At 44.8% G+C, this 26,481-nt stretch overlaps 1 protein-coding gene across 3 annotated transcripts in view; it reads left to right on the top strand.

The window, feature by feature from the left end:
- The first annotated feature begins 448 nt into the window (after positions 1-448).
- ARAP2 (ArfGAP with RhoGAP domain, ankyrin repeat and PH domain 2) overlaps positions 449-26,481 on the top strand; it is a 575,623-nt gene continuing 549,590 nt past the window's right edge. For all 3 annotated transcript variants that reach the window (XM_063922313.1, XM_063922304.1, XM_063922322.1), the window contains exon 1: positions 449-638. The gene's annotated coding sequence lies outside the window, so the exon portion shown is untranslated. The remainder of the gene's footprint in view (positions 639-26,481) is intronic.

The following is a 26,481-nucleotide window of genomic DNA, read 5'->3' as shown; positions in this document are numbered from 1 at the left end:
CTCCCATAGATCAGAGGAGACGGAAACAGATCGGGGATGGTGAGTATTAATTAAATTTTATTTATTTATGTTTTTGTAAGTGGCGCAACTAGGGGGCACAAACTGGGGCACAACTGTACTGGGGGCAATACCACTGTGGGCAATACCACTGGGGGCACAGACAGGGCACAACTCTACAGGGGGCATAACTGACCACGCCCCTTTACGAAGCCACACCCCTATTTCCGGGGTGCCACAAGGGCTAGAATCGGCACTGTTAACCACTGGTCCTTTCCTACCTTATGCTGTTTGCATAATTGTAGCTCTTTCTACACACTTTACAAAGAGGTTGCAGCAGATGTAGGAAAGACATTCCTTTCCCTTGACTCAGGTTGTGCGTTTGCATAACTGGGTGTGACTTCTGTACTTGCTTAGGTGAGGGAGAAAAAAAACCCAGGAAAACCTGCGCCCTCCCTCTAGAAAAATGTATTATGTGCGGACAAAGTCTGAAAAGGGAACAGGAAAAAAAGAAAGAAATCTAGTGTAGATGTAACAGGCATGAGGTGCGAGGCATTTCCACAACATGCCTCTGCTATAGGTGATAAGGAGCGTTAGAGGAGGTTCAGGAAGATGCAATCTCTCCTGACAGCTTTCAGCAGGTAAGAAGACTGAGAAATGAAAGGTATAGTATAGGAATCTCTGTGAATGCTGACACCCAAGCTCAGTGATATAACTAGGCACAGATTAAATGTCTCCATGGCCAAGGGTGATGTTTGTATAGGTTCTATTGTGTTATATTTACCCTGCAGTTATGTTTTTATATGACTTCCTGAGTAGCTTCGTTTTATACTGTGGCAGCTTAAAACTAACTGATAGTAATAAATATATTATATGCCAATTACAGTCCTGACTTGTTTGGCTCATGTTGTGCCTAACAATTAGCCGCATTTGTTTTGCAACAACAGGATTAAAAACCTGGAAAGATAAAATATAACATGAGATTAAGTGAAAACAGTAATAATATATTTTTTTCCCTTTTCTTGCTACATACAGTATATTAACTAGATATGTGTATCAGATTTTAGGTGGTCATAGAACTCTTATATTCTGTCCGAATACATATATTATGTTGTAAAACCAGAAAAAGGAGCTCTGCTATTACTAGGACCCAAGTCTTCTGCAAGTTTTCAGAGCTCACTGGACTTCACCTTAGTTGGTTGTGGACAGAGGCGGATTGGCCATAGGGCTTACAGAAGATTCCCGGTGGGCCGACGCTCCCGTGGGGCCTGTTTTGTTTGAGGACATGTGGTCCTTTTTATAGACATAATAAATAAGATGCTAAATAATTTGCATATATGAAAATGACTTTGCCACTTAGCCTGTGATTGCAGATGATCTAGTGTATGCTCTGTCTGCCTGCTTGGCTGACATATAAGATTGAGTGAATAGTGATTGGGATACGGTTGGTGTAATAAGCAAGAAAATATATCTTTCTAAAGAATGATATAGTTTCCTAAATTCTGAAGGTGTATCATATAATCTGCTCATAATATTTAATTTTATTTCTTTTTAACTTCCCCCTTGATGTTGGACATGCCCACTATCTGGAAAGTCTTGGGGGGAGGGTGCTGCTACCATGGCCCATGGCTAGACCTTACACCTCTGGTGCTGCCCATGTGGGGCCACTAGTACAAATTTTTCCAGGGCCGCTTTTTGTTCCCAATCCGCCCCTGATGTTGTGGAGATAAAAATGTTTACATTTCCCATGTATATCACATCTATGAGCAAAGTTATGAGCATATTTAGTTCTGCAAACAACAGTCAGATTCACCAGTTTGACAAAAAAAATAAAAAAAGTTTTGTTCATTAGTGTTTAAGGGGTCTATTTACTAAGCCTTGGATGGAGATAAAGTGCATGGAGATAAAGTACCAACCAATCCGCTCCTAAATGTCATGTCACAGGCTGTGTTTGAAAAATGACAGGAGCTGATTGGCTGGTACTTTATCTCCATGCACTTTATCTCCAGCCAAGGCTTAGTAAATAGACCCCTTATCAGTGGCAAACGCAGGATTTCTAGATGGGGGTTTCCAAATGCAATCCATAATCTCCCACTCTGCGGAGCAAGTGCAGGAGTCTGGGGGAGCGGTAGAAGAACCTAATAATGACCCTGAACATTGGTACTTTTTATACATTTGATACGGTATGGAATACAGTATTAATATTTAACGCTATAGATTGTCTATAGTATATAGGCTGTATTAAACATATTTAAACAATATAAATAAGATAAATGGTCAGGAAAGGTTAAACATGCCATACTAAATAAATAAACAAACATAATAGAACCAGTAGTAGACAGAAGTGCACTTTCTAAGCACACATTCTCCCACCTCATGGAAAGCCTCCTGTCTCTTCTTCCTGGCAGCTACCTTCATATTATATACCATTGCTATTGTTCTAAATTGAGCCATTTTCCAAGAGGAGGGGGGTTTCCAGGCAACCAGAACACCCCCCCCCCCAGCGTTTGCCTATGCTTATTAATCACAAAGGAAACGTTGTACAGTACAGTAGTTGTCACAAGGATTTATTATTTTTGATTTAGGAGTTTTGTACATGGATTTCAGTTGTTCCCGGATGAAAATGTATCACTTTTGCAATAGAAAGTCCTTAGAGAACTCATAAATTATCAAGTGGTAATTTTGTTCTGAGAAAGTTCTGCATTGTTCCAGTTCTTCATTTGTCTGTTATCACACTCCGTATCTACAGATTTCAATTTATTATCGAGTTACAGGAACTGTTTGTTAGCATACTATCCTGTAATAAATTCAAGTAACATAGCAATGGACAAGTGAACAATTACCTTTCAATGGTACAATCAATCTTTAGGGGCCTATGGGGTATATGCAATTGCGGTCGAATTCCCGAAATTGTCGAATTTCGGGTCATTTTCGACCAAAAAAAAAAATCGCCTATGCAATTCAGTGCTTTCCGACCAAAAAACGGACTTTCAAAATTCGACTTTTTGAAATTCGACTTTTTGCAAATTCGACTTTTCTGCAATGATACAAGTGCTGCAATTCGACCAAAGCATATTCAATTCAAGTTTGGAAATTCGACAGCAGTGCTTTTAGACAGCAAATTCGTCATTTTCAATCCGCCACACTTTGGAGGGTGAAAACAAATAAAAAAATTTTAAACATGTTTTTTTTTGTGTTTTTTTTGGGGGGAATAGCAGATCTATTTATATTAGAAGGGATTAGGTACTTTTTTTTTTTTTTTTGGAGGCACAAATATTATTTATATATTTTTTAAAATATTATTTTTTTATTTTATTTTTTTTTATGCTGGAACGGTGAAATCATAAAAAAAAATGGCGTGGGGTCCCCCCTCCAAAGCATAACCAGCCTCGGGCTCTTCGAGCTGGTCCTGGTTCTAAAAATGCGGGGAAAAAATTGACAGGGGATCCCCCGTATTTTTAAAACCAGCACCGGGCTCTGCGCCTGGTGCTGGTGCCAAAAATACGGGGGACAAAAAGAGTAGGGGTCCCCCGTATTTTTAACACCAGCATCGGGCTCCACTAGCTGGACAGATAATGCCACAGCCGGGGGTCACTTTTATGCCGTGCCCTGCGGCCGTGGCATTAAATATCCAACTAGTCACCCCTGGCCGGGGTACCCTGGGGGAGTGGGGACCCCTTCAATCAAGGGGTCCCCCCCCCCCAGCCACCCAAGGGCCAGGGGTGAAGCCCGAGGCTGTCCCCCCCATCCAATGGGCTGCGGATGGGGGGGCTGATAGCCTTTTGTGATAATAAAAAGATATTGTTTTTTCCAGTAGTACTACAAGTCCCAGCAAGCCTCCCCCGCAAGCTGGTACTTGGAGAACCACAAGTACCAGCATGCGGGAGAAAAACGGGCCCGCTGGTACCTGTAGTACTACTGGGAAAAAAATACCCAAATAAAAACAGGACACACACACCGTCGACAGTAAAACTTTATTTCATACGTCGACACACACATACTTACCTATGTTCACACGCCGACATCGGTCCTCTTCTCCATGTAGAATCCACGGATACCTGAAAAGAAAAGATCAATATACTCACCTCAGCCATGGTCCAGAGATAAATCCACGTACTTGGCAAAAAAACAAACCGAACACCCGCTCCATGCCGGACTGAAAGGGGTCCCATGCTGACACATGGGACACCTTTCCACGAATGAGACCTGTCAGTGACAGCTGTCACAGAAAGGTGTCTAAGCCAATCAGGAAGCGCAACTTCGTTGCGCTCACCTGATTGGCTGTGCGCTGTCTGTACTGTGACAGCACATCGCAAAGCCGCTCCATTACTTTCAATGGTGGGAACTTAGCGGCTAGCGGTAAGGTCACCCGCCGGTCAGCGGCTGACCGGCGGGTGACCCCACCGCTACCCGCAAAGTTCCCACCATTGAAAGTAATGGAGCGGCTTTGCGATGTGCTGTCACAGTACAGACAGCGCACAGCCAATCAGGTGAGCGCCACGGAAGTAGCGCTTCCTGATTGGCTGAAGGGACGTCAGTGACAGGAGTCACGTGATGTCCCGGCATTCGGGAGAAAGGGGTCTGATGTGAAAACATTGGACCCCTTTCTAGTCCGGTATGGAGCGGGTTTTTGCGGGTTTTTTTTTTTAAACAAGTACGTGGATTTTACTCTCTGGACGTGGATTTATCTCTGGACGCTGGAAGGTGAGTATAATTTTTTCACAGGTACCCTCGGATCGTCGGAGACCGTGGCAGTCGGCGTGTCAACATAGGTAAGTATGTGTGTGTCGGTAGTGTGTAATAAAGTTTTACTATCAAGGTGTGTGTGTCCTGTTTTTATTTGGGTATTTTTTCCCCAGTAGTACTACAGGTACCAGCGGACCCGTTTTTCTCCCGCATGCTGGTACTTGTGGTTCTCCAAGTACCAGCTTGCGAGGGAGGCTTGCTGGGACTTGTAGTACTGCTGGAAAAAACAATATCTTTTTATTATCACAAAAGGCTATCAGCCCCCCCATCCGCAGCCCATTGGATGGGGGGGGGACAGCCTCGGGCTTCACCCCTGGCCCTTGGGTGGCTGAGGGGGGGGACCCCTTGATTGAAGGGGTCCCCACTCCCCCAGGGTACCCCGGCCAGGGGTGACTAGTTGGATATTTAATGCCACGGCCGCAGGGCACGGCATAAAAGTGACCCCCGGCTGTGGCATTATCTGTCCAGCTAGTGGAGCCCGATGCTGGTGTTAAAAATACGGGGGACCCCTACTCTTTTTGTCCCCCGTATTTTTGGCACCAGCACCAGGCGCAGAGCCCGGTGCTGGTTTTAAAAATACGGGGGATCCCTGGCCAATTTTTCCCCTGCATTTTTAGAACCAGGACCAGCTCGATGAGCCCGAGGCTGGTTATGCTTTGGAGGGGGGACCCCACGCCATTTTTTTTTCGGGTTTTTCACGTTTTTTTACCGTTTTTTAAAATCGCGGCAAAATCCGCCAAATCGGCCGATTTTCGCCCGCGACTCTGGCGAATCCGTTTTTCATTGAATATGGTGAATTCCGGAAGCCACCTTCCGGGATTCACCTGTCGAATTGAGTCGAATTAAAAAACGGCGAAAATTGCCGCGAATTCGACCGCAATTGCATATACCCCTATATATTAATAATCTTGTAATATATACAGCAACTAGCTGAATACCTGTGCTTTGCTACGGGATGAGGATGGTAAATTAGAATTATAGTTGTTCGTTAATTTACGTTGGTTGGAGATCTAGTATATTGACATATCTTGCATCCCTGACCCACTCTGCATAGTGGCCGGACTCCTTTTTGCCCCCCCAAGGAACCCTACTCTTCCCACTATACAACTCTCAGTCTGTGGCTTCCTGCTGCCTCCATTCCCCTCCTCACATCATGTCAGTGCTCCTGTGAAATTATTTATTTATTTACAGTTTCTTATATAGCGCATCACATTATGCATCTCCTGATATACTCTGTGCTGCTGGGGGACCCTGCTACTTCCACTATATAACTCTCAGTGTGTTGGTTCGTGCTATCTCCATTCCCTTCTTCACATCATGTCACTGCCCCTGTTACATGCAGCCCTGTCGTCATTGACATATCATGCATGTCCTGATATAGTCTGTGCTGCTGGCCCACCCCTAGGGGTGCTAATAGTGTGTTACCCCCACAGTGTTTGTTCCCAGATTGTAAGTCATATGTGTACCAAGGTTGGTGTAAATTGCTCCAGGTATTCCAGAGTTATGCTGTTTGCTGACATACTCTGTGCTGCTGGGGAGGGGTCCTGGGGTGCACACCGGTAATGAGAGGTGCGACCCTGCGGAGACCTTTCAGTAGAACTGCATACAAAGAAAAAGGTTGCATGTGCACAATTCAAACATTACCAATTTATTAATAATAATCATTGCAATAAAATTTAGCATTTTGAGCGAGGTTCTTCGCATAGTTATGGCCATAAGTAATAGCTTGCCCACCGCGTCCGGGTGACCTCATTAGTCGGGCAAGTCCCTAACATTTTCGGGGTACAAATCCTGGGCGCAGGACCCCCCAAAATGAAGCAGCTGAGTGAACCCAGGGCAACACAAAAGTGAAAAAATATATAGTGAAAAAGTGAAAATAGGTTAGTGAGAGAGGCTGCTGAAAAGAGCAGGAGTAAATTAGTGAGAGGTAATGAAGTGAGAGATAAAGTAGTGAGAGGTAAAGTAGTGAAAAGTGAAGGTAGGAAATGAATTACATTGAAACAAAACACACGATAGGGATGAAAGTAAATATGAAAATAAGTGTTAATATGTGTTGCTCCTGAGGCAAAACAGCCACAACAGTCCAGGGGGACCCACACCCCGGAAATGCACCCCCATCTGATAATCCAATATACATTTGTGCAGGACTCACCTTACTCTGCATGCAGTCTAAGAAATGTCAGAACAATCCTGTAATAAATTCAAGTAACATAGCAATGGACAAGTGAACAATTACCTTTCAATGGTACAATCAATCTTTAGGGGCCTATATATTAATAATCTTGTAATATATACAGCAACTAGCTGAATACCCGTGCTTTGCTACGGGGGGAGGATGGTAAATTAGAATTATAGTTGTTCGTTAATTTACTTTGGTTGGAGATCTAGTATATAGACATATCTTGCATCCCTGACCCACTTTGCATAGTGGCCAGACCCCTCCCCCCCCCCTTCCCTCAAGGGACCCTACTCTTCCCACTATACAACTCTCAGTCTGTAGCTTTCTGCTGCCTCCATTCCCCTCCTCACATCATGTCAGTGCTCCTGTGAAATTATTTATTTATTTACAGTTTCTTATATAGCGCATCACATTATGCATCTCCTGATATACTCTGTGCTGCTGGGGGACCCTGCTACTTCCACTATATAACTCTCAGTGTGTTGGTTCGTGCTATCTCCATTCCCTTCTTCACATCATGTCACTGCCCCTGTTACATGCAGCCCTGTCGTCATTGACATATCATGTATGTCCTGATATAGTCTGTGCTGCTGGCCCACCCCTAGGGGTGCTAATAGTGTGTCATATGTGTACCAAGTTTGGTGTAAATTGCGCCAGGCATTCCAGAGTTATGCTGTTTGCTGACATACACTGTGCTGCTGCCTCACCCATAGCTAGGGGTGTCTTACCCCCCACAGTGTTTGTTCCCAGATTGTAAGTCATATGTGTACCAAGTTTGGTGTAAATTGGTCCAGCCATTCCGGAGTCAAGCTGTCTCCTGATATACTCTGTGCTGCTGTCCCTCCATAGGGGTGCTAGGGGTGTGTTACCCCCACAGTGTTTGTTCTCAGATTGTAAGTCATATGTGTACCAAGTTTGGTGTAAATTGCTGCAGGCATTCCAGAGTTATGCTGGAACATACTGTACATACACACATATATATATATATATATATATAGGTACAGAAATGAACCGTCACTCGTTGCCGTTTCCAATGGTATGCGGTGCCTTCAGTGGGAAATATGTAGCAGACTTGGAAAACTGCGGCACTCGTAATTGATGAAGAAAAGTACGCTTTAATGAGTCAAGCCCATGGTAAAAATGCCATACACGGCCAACGTTTCGGTGCCATGCACCGTTGTCAAGGCAGGCATGCAGAAAGAAACAAACATAACACATAGATTGCACTCACCTAAATAGATGATAAATCACTGCCCTGCGGGAGAGCCGGGTCCGGCGTTCGCATCCGCCCGCCTCGGCCGCCGGTGCGTCACGTCCGGTGACGTCAGATGGCATCCGCTTTGGTTACCATGGCAGCGCGTCCCGTTTCCCTGGCAACGCGTCTGTTAGCCGGGCCAAATGCAGGATGTCTCTAACTCATCTCCCCGGCCCTCACCGCGGGCGTCAACAGTAAAACAGAAATGCATGATCACAGAATGGGGAAAAAAACGTTCAAATGCTAATGTTAAAATATGTGTATAACAAATTACTCATTACTGTGAATAATGCATATAGGGGATAGCAAGTGGTCACACGGACCATAGCAACAACGATCTGTGACTGAACCAAAATTTCAGTGGTTGACTTAGCTAAGGTGCGTGTCAATTTGCAGGAACCTGGGTGTTACACATATCCAAGTGCCCGCTGACCAGATCACGTAGAGCTATATAAATATTAATGGAAGATAGATAATGAAACAACCTCACAACGAGGCTGTCATCTAAACACATTCCAATTAAGGCGTTCGTTGAGACTGCGAGGGGCCACAGTATTCAAAACATGGATCCACCTACTCTCGCACTTGAGCAGTTTACCGTCCCTGTCGCCACCTCTAAGGGACACTGGTATATGGTCAATCAGGATGTGTTTCAGTTGCGCCAGGGAATGTCCTGCAGAAAGAAAGTGACGGGCCACGGGTTGGTCCGCCTCCTTAGTCTTCAGGGCTTTGTTGATAGATGAACGATGTAGGGCCATGCGTTCTCGGACCGTCCGTGTTGTCTTGCCCACGTAATATTTATTACATGGGCAGATAATGATGTATACAACATGTGTTGATAAACATGATAACGCAAAGTTGATCTTGAATCTGCGGTCGGTGTGTGGACTTTTGAAGTTACTGCCTGTAATCATATGGTTACACGTGGTGCACCTTGGACATTTATAACAGCCAGGAGGTCTTGTCATAAAGTGCGGTTCCGCCGGTGTCTGGCTGAACCCAGTAATATCTGTGTGAACCACCATGTCACGTATATATTCCGTCCCCTGGTGAAGCAGGCCATCGGTTTCTTATGTCTGAAGCACTGTAGATCTTTGTCCGTAGCGACAATAGGCCAAAGTGCCCGACTGGCTCTTTGCACGACCTGGCTTGAGGTGTTAAACGCCATTTTCCATGGTATAGAGGTATTATTAGCACGTTCTCGCGGGCGCAGCAGTTGGTCTCTACCCATAGATAAAACCTCCTGTTTTTGTTGTTTCAAGGAGTTGAGACTATAGCCCCTTGCTATAAATTTGTCAATGACGACATCAATGTCCCTAGCGGCTGTGTCAAGATTATCGGCAATTCTAGCCTCCCTCATCATCTGTGACTTCGGCAGACCCTTTTTAAGGGGTTTAGGGTGGTGGCTTGATGCCAGTAAGAGTGTGTTTCTGTCCGTTGGCTTAGAGTATACCTTCGTATGCAGGCCGTCCGGTTGAAGTGTAACAAGTACATCAAGATAATGTATGGAGGACATGCTCTGTTGAGAAGTAACCTTGATGGTGGACTCTCTGTTGTTTATTTCTTGTATCATCTGATGGAGCAATTCCTCGCCTCCAGTCCACAGGATGAACAAGTCATCAATATAACGCATATAGATTTTGATGTGCCGTTGATACTCTTCTCTATGAAAGAACATGTGGTCCTCTTCCTGAAACATGTAGATGTTTGCATAGCTGGGTGCCACATGGCTACCAATGGCACAGCCTGACAGTTGGCGATAGAAGCGGCCATTGTATATGAAATAATTTCTGATCAGGGTGAGTTCTAAAAGCTGCATGAATAAATCTATATCCATGTCTTTGATGCCTTGAGATTCATAGAACCGCCTGGTTGCCGCCAATCCCTGTTGGTGGGGAATGGATGTATACAGACTATTGATGTCTAGAGTGCATAAGATGCTGTTTTGGTGGCACTTCCCTTATGGCTGATAGCCGTGAAAGGAAGTCCGTGGTATCCTTAATAAGGGTAGGTTGGCGCATCACATGTGGTTGTATTATACAATCGAGAAACATGGAAATGGGATGATATAAAGAGTTACGTGCAGAAATGATTGGGCGTCCGGGGGGCCGGGTCTGATGTTTGTGAATCTTTGGAACGGTGTATAATACCGGACATACTGGGAACGACTGTTGTAAAGCTTTTAAGAGTGACGGTTCATTTCTGTACCTACATCATTGGGAGCTGCCGGCCCCCTCATGGAACCGAGCACCGCCAGCCATTCAGCATTTCATAGCTGTTGATACACAGCATATATAAGTCACTTTGCTTCTACACAAGCAGATGATGGACGGCATCAGTGACACATCGGCTCATTCCAGCAACATGACTGGTACCAACTTCCCTGCTGGTTGCAAAGGGATGCCTGTCACCAAAGGATATACACATTGTTTTACTGACGAGGAAGTGGAGGACATCCTATTCAAAGACGAATGGCCCACACAGGGCACTGCGCTGCCAGTGGAGGAAGTCTGTGAACAACTCGTTAAACTTAAAAAAAGAGAGATTGACTATCTCATGCACGGGATTTCTCTCACTAAATATTACCGTCACCATATGATCCCACGCGGATTTCGGGTTCGTAACGCGCCCACTATAGGGCGCTATAATCCTGACTTTTGTCAAAAATGGATAGGGATAGTTAACAAGTGTAGTCTAGATCTTATGCTCTTGGTTATACAAGAATCTGAACGAGAATTGAAGTTGGCACGTGACAAAATCTCCAGGTTGGAACAGTGCAACCATGAGGTTTTGATTAGTGACGCCAACACTGACCTCTATTTGTCCATTAAAACTAAAATTGAGGCATATCAAACCGAGCTAGTGAAATTTAAAACCAAGAAGTTTGAAACAGTGCAAAACGACTACGACTCCAATCGTGTGTATCATTGGCTTATGGGGGGGGAGAACCGTGCGGCAAAGTCTACAGGGCCGTCCTCAAGACAAAGTTGGAGGAGACGGCGAGAACTTAGAGGACGAGAGGCCCCCACCTCAAACAGTGACAGTGAATTTGTGACCCGTGAGTCTGACGACCTTTTAGAAGGACCCTCAATCCCTTTAGCCACCGATACATCACATACGAAAGAGTCAAACTTAAGCACCAAGCCACCCGTCGCGGGGGTCAAAACGAGAGGCAAAAAAGACGTCAACTCTCTCAAAAACAAGAAAAAATAATATACAACTTATCATCCAGACGCCTCACTGAAGTCGAAGAAAGAGTTCTAAACAAAGGATTGTCCTTCGTCCCCACCAACCCATACAATGATCTTAATTGGAACATTGAACTGCACCAGTTCTCCAGGTCACTCAGACTACAGGAATTTTTTCAACATTCAGATCCTCTTAGACAGGACACACCTACACAGACGTTCCTGTCCAAAAGAAGTGCATCCACGTTTGATCCAGTTTCTACCAATAGTTCAATCAAGACTTTCACCCGACTCATGGATGACTCAGTACAGAAATTTGTACAAGCTCAACCTAGAGTTCATCATAACCTGAGCCGTCAGGAGTCCCAGGCCTTGCGTGATTTATCCGGATACCGTGATATCACAGTGCGCCCTGCCGATAAGGGGGGCGCTATTGTGATACAGGATCTGTCTGACTACATGGCTGAGATTGAGAGGCAACTTGCTGATGGACAAGTATATCAACTATTACCTGGAGATCCAACTATCCAGTATCAAAAAGAATTACAAGACATACTACAATCAGCACACCTGCGGGGTGATGTGGATTCAAAACTCTTAAAAGCTTTACAACAGTCGTTCCCAGTATGTCCGTATTATACACCGTTCCAAAGATTCACAAACATCAGACCCGGCCCCCCGGACGCCCAATCATTTCTGCACGTAACTCTTTATATCATCCCATTTCCATGTTTCTCGATTGTATACTACAACCACATGTGATGCGCCAACCTACCCTTATTAAGGATACCACGGACTTCCTTTCACGGCTATCAGCCATAAGGGAAGTGCCACCAAACAGCATCTTATGCACTCTAGACATCAATAGTCTGTATACATCCATTCCCCACCAACAGGGATTGGCGGCAACCAGGCGGTTCTATGAATCTCAAGGCATCAAAGACATGGATATAGATTTATTCATGCAGCTTTTAGAACTCACCCTGATCAGAAATTATTTCATATACAATGGCCGCTTCTATCGCCAACTGTCAGGCTGTGCCATGGGTAGCCATGTGGCACCCAGCTATGCAAACATCTACATGTTTCAGGAAGAGGACCACATGTTCTTTCATAGAGAAGAGTATCAACGGCACATCAAAATCTATATGCGTTATATTGACGACTTGTTCATCCTGTGGACTGGAGGCGAGGAATTGCTCCATCAGATGATACAAGAAATAAACAACAGAGTCCACCATCAAGGTTACTTCTCAACAGAGCATGTCCTCCATACATTATCTTGATGTACTTGTTACACTTCAACCGGACGGCCTGCATACGAAGGTATACTCTAAGCCAACGGACAGAAACACACTCTTACTGGCATCAAGCCACCACCCTAAACCCCTTAAAAAGGGTCTGCCGAAGTCACAGATGATGAGGGTGGCTAGAATTGCCGATAATCTTGACACAGCCGCTAGGGACATTGATGTCGTCATTGACAAATTTATAGCAAGGGGCTATAGTCTCAACTCCTTGAAACAACAAAAACAGGAGGTTTTATCTATGGTTAGAGACCAACTGCTGCGCCCGCGAGAACGTGCTAATAATACTGCTATACCATGGAAAATGGCGTTTAACACCTCAAGCCAGGTCGTGCAAAGAGCCAGTCGGGCACTTTGGCCTATTGTCGCTACGGACAAAGACCTACAGTGCTTCAGACATAAGAAACCGATGGCCTGCTTCACCAGGGGACGGAATATACGTGACATGGTGGTTCACACAGATATTACCGGGTTCAGCCAGACACCGGCGGAACCGCACTTTATGACAAGACCTCCTGGCTGTTATAAATGTCCAAGGTGCACCACGTGTAACCATATGATTACAGGCAGTAACTTCAAAAGTCCACACACCGACCGCAGATTCAAGATCAACTTTGCGTTATCATGTTTATCAACACATGTTGTATACATCATTATCTGCCCATGTAATAAATATTACGTGGGCAAGACAACACGGACGGTCCGAGAACGCATGGCCCTACATCGTTCATCTATCAACAAAGCCCTGAAGACTAAGGAGGTGGACCAACCCGTGGCCCGTCACTTTCTTTCTGCAGGACATTCCCTGGCGCAACTGAAACACATCCTGATTGACCATATACCAGTGTCCCTTAGAGGTGGCGACAGGGACGGTAAACTGCTCAAGTGCGAGAGTAGGTGGATCCATGTTTTGAATACTGTGGCCCCTCATGGTCTCAACGAACGCCTTAATTGGAATGTGTTTAGGTGACAGCCTCGTTGTGAGGTTGTTTCATTATCTGTCTTCCATTAATATTTATATAGCTCTACGTGATCTGGTCAGCGGGCACTTGGATATGTGTAACACCCAGGTTCCTGCAAATTGACACGCACCTTAGCTAAGTCAACCACTGAAATTTTGGTCCAGTCACAGATCGTTGTTGCTATGGTCCGTGTGACCACTTGCTATCCCCTATATGCATTATTCACAGTAATGAGTAATTTGTTATACACATATTTTAACATTAGCATTTGAACGTTTTTTTCCCCATTCTGTGATCATGCATTTCTGTTTTACTGTAGACGCCCGCGGTGAGGGCCGGGGAGATGAGTTAGAGACATCCTGCATTTGGCTCGGCTAACAGATGCGTCGCCAGGGAAACGGGACGCGCTGCCATGGTAACCAAAGCGGATGCCGTCTGACATCACCGGACGTGACGCACCAGCGGCCGAGGCGGGCGGATGCGAACGCCGGACCCGGCTCTCCCGCAGGGCAGTGATTTATCATCTATTTAGGTGAGTGCAATCTATGTGTTATGTTTGTTTCTTTCTGCATGCCTGCCTTGACAACGGTGCATGGCACCGAAACGTTGGCCGTGTATGGCATTTTTACCATGGGCTTGACTCATTAAAGCGTACTTTTCTTCATCAATTACGAGTGCCGCAGTTTTCCAAGTCTGCTATATATATATACATACACACACACACACACACACACACACACACACATACATTTTGGGCAATTTCCATGGATGGACAGTGACATTTGTAAAACCGGTTCTTAGCAAGCACCTGGGACCTAAGGAGAAGCTACCTGCCAAGTTTCAAGATTGTAGGCCTTGTGGTTTAAGAGATTTCGTGATGAGACAATCAGTGAGTCAATCACCTTTTTTGCCTTTTATATATACAGTATATGTTATTTAAAATACATTTTGCAACAAATAATTTCATATTTAATGAAGATATCCTGGCTATGTACTAAATGTAACTCACAAGGACAGTGGAAACGATAACAGTTGTCATTGCTAGTTACCTCATCTGCATTTTGGAGAAGTCTTTTGTTTGTGATAGGTTCCTCAGGAGGAATCTGGCACTGGGCTTGTGCACAGGACAGAGGCTGCAGGAGAGGGATCAGAAGATTTCTCTTCTGCGAGTAAAGCCTCCATAGGCATAAAGCAGTTTACACTACCAGGGCCAAACTCAGAGAGCATTCACATTTCTGAGTTTTGTACATAGGGTGACACCATGGACCCCATTGATAATGATGGGGACTGCAGTCTGCAGTGCTAACTAGCCTTCTACAGCAGATTTCTGTGAAATATCGTGTAGCAACAATTCACCAAATTATGCAGAACCTGCAGTTTCTACATAATTCTATGGGAAAAAACGCTTGATAAATAGGATCCTTAATGCTTTATTATACACATGCTGTATACATATTGTGGAGTCAACCATTTTATGAGGTATACCAGTATTCATTAGAATGCAACCAATGAATTCACTGGAATCCATTGACATAGCTGAGTAGTGCCACTAGTACCTAATAAACTGACAACAGATTAGTAATGTTATGGAGGAATTTCACACAAATAAATGTCACAGCCCAACAGGCCAATTCACAAAGCAGTGGAATTCCAGGGATACAATGGCATTCTGTGTTATATTTGTAAACTACAGATTCCATGGATCTTATACTCTATAGCAAAGCATTCTACCCTGTGGTGTGGAGTGGTGGGTTGGGAGATTCCACCCAGAGAAACTCACAGTAAAATTCTGTGATATTCCATGGCCAGATGTGGAATGAGATGAATATTATGCAGAATAGTTTGGAAAATGTCACTTATATCTTTTGCTATTGGTTCAGCTCAAGTAATGACTATGTCCCCGTGTGTAGGCATTACTTATATATGAATCACAGAGCAAGGTCTTAATTCTGTTGGATTTTCAACTAGGTACCAACAGAACTTCATTTTAGAGGAGCCATCTCTCTGACTGGTAGAACGAATTCAATATGATATCCCGGCTATCAGGAGACCGACTCTGGGGTCCCGACAGCCGGAATAGCAGCGGTGAACACAGCGTGTCCCCTCATGAGCTCGCTGCACTTGCCACGCTTTGGGTCCAGTTATATTCCCTCTCGGGTGGTGGCGTGAACCACCACCCGAGTGAGGATTCCAACCGGCGGTCGTAATTCTGACCGCCGGAATTTCACTGGGTGTCATGATTCCGGCATCAGTATCCTGGCAGCCAGCCAAATTAATGCTTCCGGGTAGAACTGCGGTTTCCTCCCCTACTGCTGTCTCACTTCCTGCATCACAGGAAGTCTCCACTTTATAATGTGCTGGGCAAAACCATTTAAGAGTTGTAGGTGATGATACACATCAATCATTCTTTAGAGAACTTTAATATAATGGAGTGTGCATCATGCAACTAATCAAATACATGTTTTATTATTTTTAGCTCCCAACTGTCACGTGTTTGAAAAACAAATAGCTAAGACTCATTGATAAATGGGCCCCTTTGTGTTTTAACAAATGTTTAATATTATCCAGTTGCTTTCTTTCTTTGCCCTTGTATTGAACATAGGGGGTAATTCAGACCTGATCATAACTAGTGATGAGCGGATTCGGTTTTACTCGGTTTTACTCGGTTTTACTCGGTTCTCAAAACGGCATCTTATTGGCTCACGGATGTCACGTGTTTTGGATAGCCAATAAGATGCCGTTTTGAGAACCGAGTAAAACCGAGTAAAACCGAGTAAAACCGAACCTCGCTCATCACTAATCATAACATCAAATTTGTTAGCAGTTGGGCAAAACCATGTCCACTGCAGGTGTGGCAGATATAACATTTGCAGAGAAAGTTAGATTTGGGTGGGTTATTTTTAGAGATGAGCGGGATCAGTTCTCTGAGAACCGAACACTACCGAACATCACGCCCCGAGGCCGGATCCCAGTCCAGCTTGGATTTTCCCGCCTTCCTCGGAAACCAGAACGAGGCAAAATGTGATCATCCCGCTGTCGGATTCTCGCAAATGTTGGATTCCATATAGAAGAGCCATGTGTCGCCGCCATTTTCACTCCAGTCCCGGAGAGTGTAGTGAGAGGACATGTCGGTCTGTGCGGGAAAGTGGTGTAGCAACCTGCTCTGTCTTATGTGTGTCATTCCAGTGCTGTGTTGTGCTGCATCAGTCCAGTGGTGGTGTCTTGTGCTGCATCAGTCCAGTCACAGTGGTGGTGTCCTCTGCTGCCATATGTTCAGTGCTGCTGTATAAGTCCAGTCCAGTGGTGCTGCGTTGTGCTGCATCAGTTCAGTGGTGGTGTCTTGTGCTGCATCAGTCCAGTCACAGAGGTGATGTCCTCTGCTGCCATATGTTTAGTACTGCTGTATAAGTTCAGTTCATTGCAGTGGTGCTGTGTTGTCCAGCATCAGTCCAGTGGTGGTGTCCCTGTGCTGCTGAATACGTCCAAAGGTACTGCCGTGTAAGTCCAGTGATACTGCCGTATATGTCCAGTGATCCGCCGGGTGTGGTTCATCAAATCGACAGTGTCTAGGTCGACAATGTTTAGGTCGACCACTATAGGTCGACAGTCACTAGGTCGACATGGATGGAAGGTCGACAGGGTTTCTAGGTCGACATGTGCTAGGTCGACAGGTCTAAAGGTCTACATGAGGATTTTTTTTTTTGGGTGTCGTTTTCTTCGTAGAGTGACCGGGATCCCAAATTAGTGCACCGCGTCCCCTCGCATGGCTCGCTTCGCTTGCCATGCTTCGGGCATGGTGCCTTCGCTCCGCTACCGCTTCGCTCGGCACACTTTACCGTTCCAATCGTAGTCCACGTGGATCGTTAAGTATGAAAAAATTCAAAAAAAAGAAAAAAAATTGAAAAACTCATGTCGACCTTTAGACCTGTCGACCTAGCACATGTCGACCTAGAAACCCTGTCGACCTAGTGACTGTCGACCTATAGTGGTCGACCTAAACATTGTCGACCTAGACACTGTCGATCTTCAGACCGGATCCCGATCCGCCGTATATGTCCAGTGATACTGCCATATAAGTCCAGTGATACTGCCATATAAATCCAGTCCAGTGGTACTGTCGTATAAGTCCAGTGATACTGCTGTATGTGTCCAGAGGTACTGCCATATGAATCCAGTGGTACTGCCATATAAATTCATTCCAGTGGTACTGCTGTATATGTCCAGTGATACTGCCGTATTTGTCCAGTGGTACTGCCGTATAAATCCGTTATAGTGCCGCATATGTCCAGTGGCCCTGCCATATAATTCCAGACATAATGCCGTATATGTCCAGTGGTACTGCCGTATATGTCCAGTGGTACTGCCATATAATTCCAGTGATACTGCCGTATATGTCCAGAGGTACTGCCATATAAATCCAGTGGTACTGCCATATAAATCCAGTCCAGTGATACTGCCGTATAAATCCAGTGATACTGCCGTATATGTCCAGTGGTGCTGCCGTATAAGTCCAGTAATACTGCCGTATAAATCCAGTCCAGTGGTACTGCCGTATAAGTCCAGTGGTACTGCCCTATAAATCCAGTCCAGTGGTACTGCCGTATAAGTCTAGTGGTACTTTCATATAATTCCAGTGATACTGCCGTATATGTCCAGTGATACTGCCCTATATGTCCAGTGATATTGCCATATAATACCAGTGTACTGCTGTATATGTCCCGTGGTACTGCCGTATAAATCCAGTGGTACTGCCGTATAAATCCAGTCCAGTGATACTGCCGTATAAATCCAGTGATCCTGCCATATATAAATAATGTAAAGTGTACCAGCGCTGGCTGTTAGATGAAAAATTAATTGAAGACGGCTTGTTTAAAAAATTGTAACACATTTATTTAAACAACTTAAACATATTAAAATCCTATTGGACAAAATTCATAATTAAAATATGTCACATATTAGGTTATAATCAGCCCTTAATCAGAGTCTCCGGAAGATTATTTACCCAATAGTCCACAATATTTGCTAGTACTCGCTTGTAAATAAATGGTCACTGGGATATTATTGGTAAAGCACACCGGATAATAAATCACCAAGTATTACCGGTATACGTCCAGTGGTCAGTGGCGTAAGTTCGTCCCAGTTGCCCGGAGGCAAGATAAATATTGGTGCCCCCCCCCACATATTTATATATATGCGTTTGTGTGTGTGTGTGTATTTGTGTCTATGGAGTGTTCTGAAAAAAATGTATATACTGTATATATACATTTCATTGTCTCTTATTTTAAATCACACATTTCTTAGCAGTCATTCGCAGGATTAGAACCCATGACCTGTTACACTTTACTGGTGGAGCTATTTGCTCCTGTATAGGAAGCATGAGAATTCTTACTATATGAAGTTATGTCTAATTGTCAGAGAAGTAACTTCATATACAGTAGTTAGAATACTATTATTTCCTATACAGGAGCAAGCAGCTTCATCAGTACGGTGTCTGCTTACAGTGTAATAGGTTGTGGTTTCTAATCCTGGCTATGACACTTGTAAAACGTGTATCTACAGTGTAATAAAAAGAGTGTGATTTGTAAGGGGCAGGGACCAGTGAGGAAGTTGGCCACTGAAGAGATAGCAGCAGCTATCAATTAACTTAATTCAATGGTGTCACAGAATGGGAGGAGAGGTGCCCCCTTCAGAGCAGGAGCCCGGAGGCAGATGACTCCGTTGCCTCCCAGAGTTACGCCTCTGCCAGTGGTACTGCCGTATAAGTCCAGTGATACTGCCGTATAAATTCAGTCCAGTGGTACTGGCGTATAAGTCCAGTGGTACTGCCGTATAAATTCAGTCCAGTGATACTGCCTTATAAGTCCAGTGGTACTGCCGTATAAGTCCAGCGATACTGCCGTATAAATCCAGTCCAGTGGTACTGCCGTATAAGTCTAGTGGTACTGCCGTATAAATCCAGTCCAGTTGTACTGCCGTATAAGTGCAGTGGTACTGCCATATAAATCCAGTGGTACTGCCATATAAATCCAGTCCAGTGGTACTGCAGTATACGTCCAGTGATATTGCCATATATGTCCAGTAGTTCTGTCGTATAATTCCAGGATACTGCAGTATATTTCCAGTGGTACTGCTGTATAAATCCAGTGGTACTGCCGAATGAATCCAGTCCAGTGATACTGCTGTATATGTCCAGTGGTACTGCCATATAATTCCAGTGATTCTGCTGTATATGTCTAGTGGTACTGCCATATAAATCCAGTGGTACTGCCGTATAAATCCAGTCCAGTGATACTGCCATATAAATCCATTGATACTGCCATATATGTCCAGTGGTACTGCCGTATAAGTCCAGTGATACTGCCGTATAAATACAGTCCAGTGGTACTGCCGAATAAGTCCAGTGGTACTGCTGTATAAATCCAGTCCAGTGGTACTGCCATATAAGTCCAGTGGTACTGCCGTATAAATCCAGTGGTACTGCTGAATAAAACCAGTACAGTGGTACTGCTGTATATGTCCAGTGATACTGCCGTATATGTCCAGTAGTACTGCCATATAATTCCAGTGAAACGGCAGTATATGTCTAGTGGTACTGCCGTATAAATCCATTAGTACTGCCGTATAAATCCAGTCCAGTGATACTGCCATATAAGTCCAGTGATACTGCCGTATAAGTCCAGTGTTACTGCCGTATAAATCCAGTCCAGTGGTACTGCCGTATAAGTCCAGTGATACTGCCGTGTATGTCCAGTGGTACTACTGTATAAGTCCAGCGATACTGCCGTATATGTCCAGTGGTACTGCCATATAAGTCCAGTAGTAATGCTGTATAAATCCAGTCCAGTGGTATTCCCGTATAAATCCAGTCCAGTGGTACTGCCGTATGTGTCCAGTGGTACTGCTGTATAAGTCCAGTGATACTGCCGTATAAATCAAGTCCTGTGGTACTGCTGTAAAAGTCCAGTGATATTGCCATGTATGTCCAGTGGTACTGCCGTATAAATCCAGTCCAGTGGTACTGCCATATAAATCCAGTCCAGTGGTACTGCCATATAAGTCCAGTGGTACTGCCATATAAATCCAGTCCAGTGGTACTACCGTATAAATCCAGTCCAGTGGACTGCCGTATAAGTCCAGTGGTACCGCCGTATAAATACAGTCCAGTGGTACTGCCATATAAGTCCAGTGATACGGCCGTATATGTCCAGTGGTACTGCTGTATAAGTCCAGTGATACTGCCGTATATGTCCAGTGATACTGCTGTATATGTCCAGTGGTACTGCCGTATAAGTCTAGTGATACTGCTGTATAAATCCAGTCCAGTGGTATTGCCATATAAATCCAGTCCAGTGGTACTGCCTTATGTGTCCAGTGGTACTGCCGTATAAGTCCAGTGATATTGCCATATAAATCCAGTCCAGTGGTACTGACATAAAAGTCCAGTGATACTGCCATGTATGTCCAGTGGTACTGCCATATAAATCCAGTCCAGTGGTACTGCCATATAAAACCAGTCCAGTGGTATTCCCGTATAAATCCAGTCCAGTGGTACTGCTGTAAAAGTCCAGTGATACTGCCATTTAAATCCAGTCCAGTGGTACTGCTGTAAAAGTCCAGTGATACTGCCATGTATGTCCAGTGGTACTGCCGTATAGTTCCAGTCCAGTGGTACTGCCATATAAATCCAGTCCAGTGGTACTGCCATATAAGTCCAATGGTACTGCCATATAAATCCAGTCCAGTGGTACTACCGTATAAATCCAGTCCAGTGGACTGCCGTATAAATCCAGTGGTACCGCCGTATAAATACAGTCCAGTGGTACTGCCATATAAGTCCAGTGATACTGCTGTATATGTCCAGTGGTACTGCTGTATAAGTCCAGTGATACTGCCGTATATGTCCAGTGGTACTGCCGTATAAGTCCAGTGATACTGCTGTATAAATCCAGTCCAGTGGTATTGCCATATAAATCCAGTCCAGTGGTACTGCCGTATGTGTCCAGTGGTACTGCCGTATAAGTCCAGTGATACTGCCATATAAATCCAGTCCAGTGGTACTGCCATAAAAGTCCAGTGATACTCAGGGCTGTCTTAACAGCAGTGTAGGCCCCTAGGCACAACAATGCACTGGGCCCCCTACCCATCCTCCAGCGGTAGGGGTGGGGGGTGCTATCAGAGTAGTTTTGATGTCCCGCGGGCGGTAAAGGGTGTACTGTCTTCCGCTCAGCGTGTAGAACCTGGAACAGTAATTTCTGCTAATTACTCTTTTACTGCACAGATGGAGATAAACTGTAGAAGGGGGCATTGGGCTGAATGAAGAAGCCATGGTACATGATTCCAGGGTGGTAGGGGGTATTTAATACGTTGGGGAGGGGTGCATAGTGGAGTGGGCTTAATATTTATAATTTTCCGGTGGGAGGGCAGCTTGCTTGACTGCAGATATCTCAGGTTCCTGAAAATATATTTCTTAGCTTTGAATGGGATAAAAAACTAGAGAGTCCCACCTTTCAGGTGGTTCTGGGGACTTGGGGATCAGAGTTCAGGAGCCAAAGCAATTCACCAATGAAAATCTAAAACTACATATTAGGCGTGTGAAGCTGGAGCAGGGACCAGCTGCTTGAAGGCTGATATCTCTGGTTCTGGGCATAGTAGAGACAAACTGCCAGTGTCCACTAAAAGGGGAGAGTCACAGATTTTGGCTTATACCCTCAGAAATACTCTAAGTCAGACAAAATCCGAGATATCAGGCTGGGAAGAACAATTAACAGGCTTGGTTGGGGACCACTGCTTTCAAGTCGGATATCTCCGGTTCCCCTGGGCCGATTTTCAAAAATCAGATACCCATGGAAAGAGGGGACCCTCAGCTATCAGCCTAGGGCCCTTATACTCCTGGGGCCCTTGGGCAAGAGCCCATTGAGCCCATACGAAAAGACGGCCCTGGTGATACTGCAATGTATGTCCAGTGGTACTGCCATATAAATCCAGTCCAGTGGTATTGCCATATAAATCCAGTCCAGTGGTACTGCTGTATAAGTCCAGTCCAGTGGTACTGCCATATAAGTTCAGTGGTGCTATCCTGTAATGTATATTATTTACTCCAAATAAAGGGGTTATTAATATTTAATCCAAATCATTTTTACAGGGTTTGCGCTGTGTGGTGTAGAGGTACGCTCTCCTGTGCTGCATTTTGTTATAGAATTCCAGAAAAATAATGGAGAACAAAAATTTGGAGGAGAAAATAGGGAAGGATCAAGAACCACTTTCTCCTACTGCTGCTGCCGCTGCTGTTGTTGCTGCTGGGAGTCAATCGTCATCCCAGAGGGGAAGTCGAAAGACCACTTGTACTACTTCAACTAAGCAAATGATTGTCCAATAGTCCTTTGCGAGGAAGATTAAATATGACAGCAGTCATCCTGTTGCAAAGCGGATAACTGAGACCCTGACAGCTATGTTGGTGTTGGACGTGCGTCCGTTATCCACCATTAGTGCTATGTGGGACTGCAGTGCCACTCCTAGATGGGCCAGGTGTTTGTGCCGCACACTTGTGTCGCTTAGCTTAGTCATACAGCTACCTCAATGCACCTCTTTAACTTCTTTATATGATGTGCTGTTTGGGGACTAGTTTTTTTAAGTGCCATCCTGTCTACCACTGCAGTGCTACTCCTAGATGGGCCAGGTGTTTGTGCCACACACTTGTGTCGCTTAGCTTAGTCATACAGCTACCTCATTGCACCTCTTTTACTTCTTTGCATGATGTGCTGTTTGGGGACTAGTTTTTTTAAGTGCCATTCTGTCTGTCTCTGCAGTGCCACTCCTAGATGGGCCAGGTGTTTGTGCTGCACACTTGTGTCGCTTAGCTTAGTCATACAGCTACCTCATTGCACCTCTTTTACTTCTTTGCATGATGTGCTCTTTGGGGCTAAGTTTTTTTTAAGTGACATCCTATCTGCCACTGCAGTGCCACTCCTAGATGGGCCAGGTGTTTGTGCCACACACTTGTGTCGCTTAGCTTAGTCATACAGCTACCTCATTGCACCTCTTTTACTTCTTTGCATGATGTGCTGTTTGGGGACTAGTTTTTTTAAGTGCCATTCTGTCTGTCTCTGCAGTGCCACTCCTAGATGGGCCAGGTGTTTGTGCCGCACACTTGTGTCACTTAGCTTAGTCATCCAGCTACCTCGGGTAACTTTTAGGCCTAAAAACAATATTGTGAGGTGTGAGGTGTTCAGAATAGACTGGAAATGAGTGGAAATGAATGTTATTGAGGTTAATAATACCATAGGATCAAAATTACCCCCAAGTTCTGTGATTTTAGCTATTTTTATGTTTTTTTTAAAAATCATTCAGATCCTAAACCAAAACCCGAAAGGGTGGTTTTGGCAAAACCTATCCAGATCCAAAACATGAGCGAGGATCCAGATCCAAAAGCAGAACACAAAACACGAAAAGTGCCAGCCGCACATCTCTAGTTATTTTGTTTCTGTGCAGAGTAAATACTGGCTGCTTTATTTTTACACTGCAATTTAGATTTAGTTTGAACACACCCCACCCAAATCTACTTTCTCTGCACATGGTATTTCTGCCCCCCCCCCCCCCCCCCTGCAATGCACATGGTTTTGCCAAACTGCTAACAAATTTGCTACTACGATCAAGTCTGAATTTCCCCATAGTTCACCAATTTTCTAGGGGTGAGCGGGTTCGGTTCTCAGAGAACCGAACCATACCGGACTTCACCATTCGAGCCCATATCTGAGACATGCTCGGGTTTTCCCGCCTGACTCGGGAACCAGAACGAGGCAAAACGTCATCATCCCGCTGTCGGATTCTCGCAGGGTTTGGATTCCTTATAAGGAGCCATGCATCCCCGCCATTTTCACTCCGGCATTGGAGAGTGTAGAGAGAGGACGTGTCTCCATTCTCTCAGTGTCCGTGTCTTGTGCTGCATTTGTCCAGTCACAGTGGTTGTGTCCTCTTGCTGCCATATGTCCATTGCTGCTGTGTTGTGCTGCATCAGTTCAGTGGTGGTGTATTGTGCTGCATCAGTCCAGTGGTAGTGTCCTGTGCATCAGCCATCAGTCATTCCAGTGACCAGGCAGTCACAGTGGTTGTGTCCTCTTGCTGCCATATGTCCACTGCTGCTGTGTTGTGCTACATCAGTTCAGTGGGGGTGTATTGTGCTGCATAAGTCCAGTGGTAGTGTCCTGTGCATCAGCCATCAGTCATTCCAGTGACCAGGCAGTCATAGTGGTTGTGACCTCTTGCTGTCATTTGTCCATTGCTGCTGTGTTGTGCTGCATCAGTTCAGTGGTGGTATATTGTGCTGCATCAGTCCAGTGGTAGTGTCCTGTGCATCAGCCATCAGTCATTCCAGTGACCAGGCAGTCACAGTGGTTGTGTCCTCTTGCTGCCATATGTCCACTGCTGCTGTGTTGTGCTACATCAGTTCAGTGGGGGTGTATTGTGCTGCATAAGTCTAGTGGTGGTGTATTGTGCTGCATCAGTCCAGTGGTAGTGTCCTGAGCATCAGCCATCAGTAATTCCAGTGACCAGGCAGTCATAGTGGTTGTGACCTCTTGCTGCCATATGTCCATTGCTGCTGTGTTGTGCTGCATCAGTTCAGTGGTGGTGTATTGTGCTGCATCAGTCCAGTGGTAGTGTCCTGTGCATCAGCCATCAGTCATTCCAGTGACCAGGCAGTCACAGTGGTTGTGTCCTCTTGCTGCCATATGTCCACTGCTGCTGTGTTGTGCTGCATCAGTTCAGTGGGGTGTATTGTGCTGCATCAGTCCAGTGGTAGTGTCCTGTGCATCAGCCATCAGTCATTCCAATGACCCGGCAGTCACAGTGATATACTCTGCTGCCATATGACCAGTGCTGCAGTATAATAATAATAAAAAGTCCCTTACAGTGTTGCTGTTTTTTCCTGCATCAGACCAGTGGTAGTGTCCTGTGCATCAGCCATCAGTCATTCCAGTGACCAGGCAGTCACAGTGGTGTCCTCTACTGCCATATGTCCAGTGCTCCTGTGCCGGAAAAAAAATGGAGAACAAAAATTTGGAGGATAAAATAGGGAAATATCAAGAACCACTTCCTTCTAGTGCTGAAGCTGCTGCCACTAGCCATGGCATAGACGATGAAATGCCATCAACGTCGTCTGCCAAGGCCGATGCCCAATGTGATAGTAGAGGGCATGTAAAATCCAAAAAGCCAAAGTTCAGTAAAAAGTCCCAAAAAAAGAATTTGAAATGGTCTGAGGAGAAACATAAACTTGCCAATATGCCATTTAAGACACGGAGTGGCAAGGAACGGCTAAGGCCCTGGCCTATGTTCATGACTAGTGGTTCAGCTTCACATGACGATGGAAGCCCTCAACCTCCATTTAGCCATTTAATTCCAGCAATTTGGACATATAATTCCAGTGATTTTGCATTATAATTCTAGTGTTTTTGCCATTTAATATCAGTGATTTGGACGTATAATTCCAGTGATTTTGCCATTTAATTCCAGAGATTTGGATGTATAATTCCAGTGATTTTGCCATTTAAATCCAGTGATTTGGACGTATAATTCCAGTGATTTTGCCATTTAATTCCAGTGATTTGGACGTATAATTCCTGTGATTTTGCAGTATAATTCCAGTGATTTTGCAGTATAATTCCACTAATTTGGATTTATAATTCCAGTGATTTTGACGTATAATTCCAGTGATTTTGCAGTATAATTCCAGTGATTTGGACGTATAATTCCAGTGATTTTGCCATTTAATACCAGTGAGTTGGACGTATAATTCCAGTGATTTGGACGTATAATTCCAGTGGGAATTGTTTGTGTCGCATGGCTTAGTGAT

The sequence above is a fragment of the Pseudophryne corroboree genome, chromosome 1, assembly GCF_028390025.1.
Source record: "Pseudophryne corroboree isolate aPseCor3 chromosome 1, aPseCor3.hap2, whole genome shotgun sequence".
Lineage (NCBI taxonomy): Eukaryota > Metazoa > Chordata > Amphibia > Anura > Myobatrachidae > Pseudophryne > Pseudophryne corroboree.
This window is presented reverse-complemented; position numbering and strand designations above follow the sequence as displayed.